The sequence below is a fragment of the Bubalus bubalis genome, chromosome 23 (genome assembly GCF_019923935.1).
Source record: "Bubalus bubalis isolate 160015118507 breed Murrah chromosome 23, NDDB_SH_1, whole genome shotgun sequence".
Taxonomy (NCBI): Eukaryota; Metazoa; Chordata; class Mammalia; order Artiodactyla; family Bovidae; genus Bubalus; species Bubalus bubalis.
Window position 1 is genome coordinate 30,402,160 of NC_059179.1, and position 7,032 is coordinate 30,409,191.

The following is a 7,032-nucleotide window of genomic DNA, read 5'->3' on the forward strand; positions in this document are numbered from 1 at the left end:
GGCCAACACTATGTGGTGGATATGAAGGGGAACCACACAGACCTCTTGTTTTTAAATAAGTGTATTTATTTATTTATTTGGCTGCTCTGAGAGTTGCAGAACACAGACTCTCTAGTTGTGACATGTGGGCTTGGTAGCTGTGGCTTGGGCTTAGTTGCTCCTCAGCATGTTGGATCTTAATTTCCTGACCAGGGAGCACACTTGTGTCCCCTGCAAGATGGATTCTTAACCATTGGACCATCAGGGAACTCCAGTTTTGTTTTGTTTTGATCTGAATAGTTATTATTTATTAATCAGACACAAATTTAATCAGCAATGGACTTCAGTTGTGTCTCTCCCTGAACAGAAAGATGAGTGCATGTGCTTCTACTCTGCCATTTTAGAAAATCACCAGTTTCCTGTTCACTGTCTTGTGTGGTATCCAAAGAAAAGGCATCTGAGAGTTCAGTCGAGCTGGACTCAGATTCCTCTGATGGAAGTGCCTGGGTTCCCAGGGAGCCACCAACACTTTCCCTTTGGCCTCCTTCCTCCTGAGAAATCAGTATGCAGGTCAAGAAGCAACAATTAGAACTGGACATGGAACAACAGACTGGTTCCAAATTGGGAAAGGAGTACTTTAAGTTTGTATATTATCACCCTGCTTATTTAACTTATATGCAAAATACATCATGAGAAATGCTGGAGTGGATGAAGCAGGAGCTGGAATCAAGATTGCTGGGAGAAATATCAATAACCTCAGATACACAGATGACAACACCCTTATGGCAGAAAGAGAAGAATACTAAAGAGCTTCTTGATGAAAGTGAAAGAGGAGAGTTAAAAAGTTGGCTTAAACCCCAACATTCAGAAAACTAAGATCATGGCATTAGGTCCCATCACTTCATGGCAAATAGATGGGGTAACAATGGAAACAGTGAGAGACTTTATTTGTTTGGGCTCCAAAATCACTGCAGATGGTGACTGCAGCCATGAAATTAAGACGCTTGCTCCTTGGAAGAAAAGCTATAACTAACCTAAACAACAAATTAAAAAGCAGAGACATTACTTTGCCAACAAAGGTCTGTCTAGTCAAGGCTTTGGTTTTTCCAGTAGTCATGTATGGATGTGAGAGTTGGACTATAAAGAAAGCTAAGTGCCGAAGAATTGATGCTTTTGAAATGTGGTGTTGGGAAAGACTCTTGAGAGTCCCTTGGACTGGAAGCAGATCCAACCAGTCAATCCTAAAGGAAATCAGCCCTGAATATTCATTGGAAGGACTGATGCTAAAACTGAAACTTCAGTACTTCGGCCACCTGATGTGAAGAACTGACTCCTTGGAAAAGACCTTGATGCTGGGAAAGATTGAAGGCAGGAGGAGAAGGGGAAGACAGAGAATGAGATGGTTGGATGGCATCACTGACTCGATGGACATGAGTTTGAGTTGGTGATGGACAGGGAAGCCTGGTGTGCTGAAGTCCATGGAGTCACAGAGTTGGACACGACTGAGCGACTGAACTGAACTGAACTGAACAGGAAGTTTGGTGGGAAAGCATGCTGGGAAAAAAAAAAAAGTCAGTAAGAAATATCTGGTAACAACAAAGGAAGCAACCACTCTCCTCTCAGAAATGCTGTTATGGCTTTCCCCTGAAACAGTAGCAACAAAAATGATTCCAGGCAGCTTGAAGAGGTGATTATTTTCCATCCAACCTGAAACACTGCACCTGACCCAAGGAATGATGATGTCCCAGTGGGTTGTACAGCTGCCATGGTGCAGACTCAGTCACAGAGCAGAGGGAATGTGACAGGTTGTTCTGGATCCACTGGAAACCCCATGTCCAGCTCTAGGTCTAAATGGAGAACTGTTGCCATGTCTTCCATCTCCTGTCTCCTGAGGTCCTGGGGAAGACCCCTCATCATCACCACAAGTTTCTGCTATCTCATACTTGGAACCAAACTTCTTTTTTTTTTTTAATGTCTTTTTTACTCACACCTAACCCTAACCCTAACCAAACTTCTTTTTTTTTTTTTAACGTCTTTTTTACTCACACCTCCTGAAGATGTGAGAAAAAAATAATAAAAAAAGAAGTTTGGTCAGCAAATAAACAAATAGAGCATCCCTGGTGGCTCAGATGTAAAAAAATCCGCCTGCAAAGCAGGAGACTCAGGTTTGATCCCTGGGTCAGGAAGATCCCCTGGAGAAGAGAATGGCAACCCACTCCAGTATTCTTGCCTGGAGAATTCGATGGTCAGAGGAGTCTGGCAACAAGTTACAGTCCATGTGGTTGCAAAGGGACAGACATGACTGAGCGACTAACACACACACAAATAAGTAACTAATTCTGTGATAAGTGAACCCTGCTAACACCAGACTACCTTAACGTGTGGTATTAATAAATGCGGATGGTTGTCCTTAGTCATCTGCTATACCCAGAGAGACCAGGGTAAGTCTAATGATGGGATGCTCTTTTTTGAAGGAAGACAGTTCACCAAGTGGACGAAGCTTTAGAGAGAAAGAAGAGGGCTTTCTCTACAGAGGGAACAGGGTATGCAGAGATCTGGCAGCACTGGTTTGATGAACAGTGTTCAAAAACTTCATCCTGGGGGCAGGGCTAAGTTTCTTGGATACAAGATCCTGCTGCTCTTCAAGGCTCGACTTTAAGGATAATTCTCTTTCCATGGCATCTTTATCCCTAGTGGGACATGCCAGGCTCTCCCAAACACACTGAGTAAGCTTCCTGAAATGGAATGCTGCCGGCCCATTTGCCCTCCAAATGGGTACTCACGGCAAATCATCTCTGTTATTCTTGATTTCAAGCTGCCTGTCTCCGAACGAGTCGTCTCTATATACTGGCAAATTGCAACAGCTATGATCATAATAATAACATCACAAGAATAATCAAATGCTATTGAAACAAAATGCACCAATTTAGGCCAGGCTTCAGCTACTATAATGTGCATTTAAGTTTATGCATATTTGTGATTTATAATAAAGACAGTGCCCTTTATGATTCCCTGGAAGCTGTGATAGACTACACTCTGCAATCCAGTTTTGTTTGGCCATTTATCTCCCCTTCCCCCCATCCTCAAGCTTGAAAGGGAGGGAAACCAACCACTTGCTGCTATCTGAGCCCAAGCATACTAAGGCGAAGCTATAGCCGTGTGTGTGTGTGCATGTCAAGCTGCTTCTATCATGTCTGATGCTCTGTGACCCGATGGACTGTAGCCTACCAGGCTCCTCTGTCCATGGGATTCTCCAGGCAAGAATACTGGCGTGTGTTGCCATGCCCTCCTCCAGGAGATCTTCCTGACCCAGGAACTGAAACTGAGTCTCTTACGTCTCCTACATTGGCAGGCGGGTTCTTTACCGCTAACACCACCTGGGAAGCCCAGGTTGAAGCCATGATGAACCAGTAATTGATAATTCCATTCAGTCCACTTTCCACCAGCAGGACCAGACTGGGTCTGTGTAAATTACCTTCCCTCAGTCCCTTTATCACTTCTCTGAGGCTGGGTGGACACTATGTTCCCCATGTCAGCTGGTTTCATGCTGCCTGCTCTGGTAGCTTTCAGACTCTTGAAAGCAGACAGCCTCTGCTACTAATCTGCTCTATGGAATGAAGCAGTCTGGTTGGAATAGGGGCCAGAAGACTTTTTTTGAAGCTATATTTTCGTGTCAAGGACACTAGGTTTACTGCAATCATGTGTTTACTTGGGATGACCTGAGAAAAGCTGATGCAAGGTGGAATTAGAACTCTCCCAGCTCAGGGTAGGAGGACATGGCAACCCACTCCAGTATTCTTGTCTGGAGAATCCCATGGACAGAGGAGCCTGGCAGGCTACAGTCCATTGGATCACAAAGAGTTGGACACAACTGAAGTGACTTAGCACACACACACACACACACAGCTCAGGGACTTCCCTGGTGGTCCAGTGGTTAAGACTCTGCACTTCCAATGCAGAGGACATGAGTTCAATCCCTGGCCAGGGAACTAAGATTCCACATGCTGCATGGTGTGGCCAAAAAAAAAAAAAAAAAACAAAAAAAAAAAAAACCTCTTTATTAATAATAATAAAAGAGAACTCTCCCAGTTCAGGCCTCCGTACAGCTAGCAGGAGGCCCCATTGCTCTTCCACACCCATTTTAAATTTCATATTCCCCAGGTAAAGTCCTCTTTCCATCTGTACAGTTACCTGGGTACTCTTCACCTAGCTGAGCACTTTTTACAGTCTGCCAGGTACAAGGATTCCTTTGATCCATGGATCTTTTCTCAATTCCATAGTGAGCTCTGAGAGAAGAGAATCATAGTTATCTCTGCTGCCCCCATCCCCACAAGTATATTAGAGGTTCAGTAAAGCCTGGGCAGCTTGTCAAAGGCAAGAAACAGTCAATCATATCTCAATAAAGCTGGGGGAGGAAAACAAATGAATATGAAGACTGATTGTACTCAGGCTACTGCAATAAAAAGATCTCAGGATCAGAATGTCTCCGCAGGGCGGGGGGTGAGGGGGGCGGTGGGGGGGGTGGTTGCTTTGCTTCCCTTTAATGGGAAGCAAAGGAGAATAAATAAGCTACAGATAAGGTGATTTACAGTCAGGTTGTTTTGCAAGCAGGGCAAGTTTCAATCAGTTGTCAGACCAGGAAATGTTTTTCTCTGTGGTTAGCTAGTTTCAGGGGACAAACGGTTCTAACCTCAGCTGATCAATCATGAGACAAAGACCAGGAAGTTGGAGGGGCTGTGTCCAGCCTTGTCAGCAGGCTCAGACAAAGGGGGCAAGGTCTGTGCTTGGCCTTGTCACAGGTAAATAAGGCAGCCACCCACAAGTCTGGTGAGAGTCCTGGGAAAGCGTGCACTGTCGGCTTCATCTAAGCCACGTGGGGAAGGCCAATTCTTTGTGGTAAACTGACTATAGGGGTGCAAAGGTTAGGGGAACTTCTTAACTGTTACTGTTTCCAGGAGCCCAGGGCTCAGGTAAAGTTCAACATTGTCAAACTGAATGAAAGAAAACATGCAATATAGATAAATAGACAGACAGATAGGCCAGTGGTCTCTTCAAAGAAAGATTATTCCTGCTCTCTGTCCCTGACTCAGCTCACTATTTGTGAACTACTAAACTGGAAAACAAGAGAGAGAAGACAGGAACTTCCAAATGGAAGAATTACCTTTAAGGTTACTGGACTTTAAAACTTGCAGTATAAATGTCACACTGGTAATTCTGCACCAGGTTTGAAGATGTGAGAAGCAATGAGTGTAAAGTATGCTTCTGCGTGTGTATTCAGGAGAAGATGGTGGTCACAAGGACTGTGATCCGAGGAACTTTAGTCAAGGAAGTCATTGTCATTTAGATTTTGTTTCTTTGTTTTTTTAGCTTATTTTATTGACATACAGTTGATGTACGTTGTTTTGTTAAATTCTGCTGTACAAAAAGTGATTCAGTTATGTTCTTTATACATGCCGTGCTAAGTGGCTTCAGTCATGTCCAACTCTTTGTGACCGTATGGACTGTAGCCCTCCAGGCGCCTCTGTCCATGGAGTGGGTTGCCGTGCCCTCTGCCTAGGATTTTCCCAACCAAGGGATCAAACCAGGGTCTCTTAAGTCTCCTGCATTGGCAGGCTGACTCTTTACCACTAGCACCACCTGGGAAGCCCCCTTTATACATATATGCATTCTTTTTTATATTGTCATTATAATTTGGTTTGATCCTTGCTTACTCAGCAGAGATCCATTACTCACCACGCCTGCAGTTTGAAGTTTCATATACAGGTTGTTTCTGTAACCGCCAACCTGTACCTGAGGCTCAATGGGTTAGGGTCCCAAGGAAAGAATGCAGCTCACTCAGAAATCAAACATTCTTCCTCCTGGCACACTTTTGCCTCTGTTTCTAGCCCAGGCTTGAGAGGAGAGAGTTAGGAGACTTGAGCCAGAAGGAAAAGGGTTGTAAGCTGAGGAAGTCCTTTGAAAAGCAAGCTTTGTTTGAAGTCTGGGCAGAAGTTCTAGTTGCCTCTCCTCTTTTATTTTTAATCACTTTGTTTATTCCTAACAGTAGACAAGCAATGCTGGGAAATTTCTGTTGCTCATTGACTAAGTTCTGTCTGATTCTTTGTGACCCCATGGATTGTAGCAGGCCAGGCTCCTCTGTCTTCCACTATCTCCTGGAGGTTGCTCAAATTTATGTTCATTGAGTTGCTGATGCTATCTAGCCATCTCATCCTCTGCCATTCCCCTTTTCCTTCTCCCTGCCTTCAATTTTTCCCAGCATCAGGGTCTTTTCCAATGAGTCAGCTCTTTGCATCAGGTGGCCAAAGTATTGGAGTTTCAGCTGCAGCTTCAGTCCTTCCAAAGAATATTCAGGGTTGATTTCCTTTAGGATGGACTGGTTTGATCTCCTTGCAGTCCAAAGGACTCCCAAGAGTCTTCTCTAGCACCACAATTCAGAAGCATCAGTTCTTTGGTGCTCAACTTTCTTTATCGTCCAAGTCTCACATCCATACATGACTACTAGAAAAACTATAGCTTTGACTGTACGGACCTTTGTTGGCAAAGTGATGTCTTTGCTTTTTAATACACTATCTAAGTTTGTCAGGGCTTCCCTGATGCCTCAGACAGTGAAGAATCTGCCCACAAAGCAGGAGACAAAGGAAACTCAGGTTCAGTCCCTGGATTGGGAAGATCCCCTGGAGAAGGGAATGCCAACCCACTCCAGTATTCTTGCCTGGAGAATTCCATGGACAGAGGAGCCTGGCCAAGAGAGAAATCAATCAATAAAAACAAATACAGAAATGAAAGGCATAATGGGAATAGCAGAAAGGGCTTTAAAATAATTATTACAGAAGATAGAATAACACCCTAAGTAATTTTCAATTAATCTTAAAGAATGCAGGAAAGGAGGTAAAAGAATGCTGCTGCTGCTGCTGCTGCTAAGTCGCTTCAGTCGTGTCCAACTCTGTGCGACCCCATAGACAGCAGCCCACCCTGGGATTCTCCAAGCAAGAACACTGGAGTGGGTTGCCATTTCTTTCTCCAATGCATGAAAGTGAAAAGTGAAAGTGAAGT

At 44.2% G+C, this 7,032-nt stretch overlaps 1 non-coding gene across 1 annotated transcript; it reads left to right on the forward strand.

Moving 5' to 3' along the window:
- Positions 1-3,895: 3,895 nt before the first annotated feature.
- Positions 3,896-3,968, forward strand: TRNAG-UCC. Its single transcript has one exon. It is a non-coding gene; the product is annotated as a tRNA-Gly (tRNA).
- Positions 3,969-7,032: the final 3,064 nt, after the last annotated feature.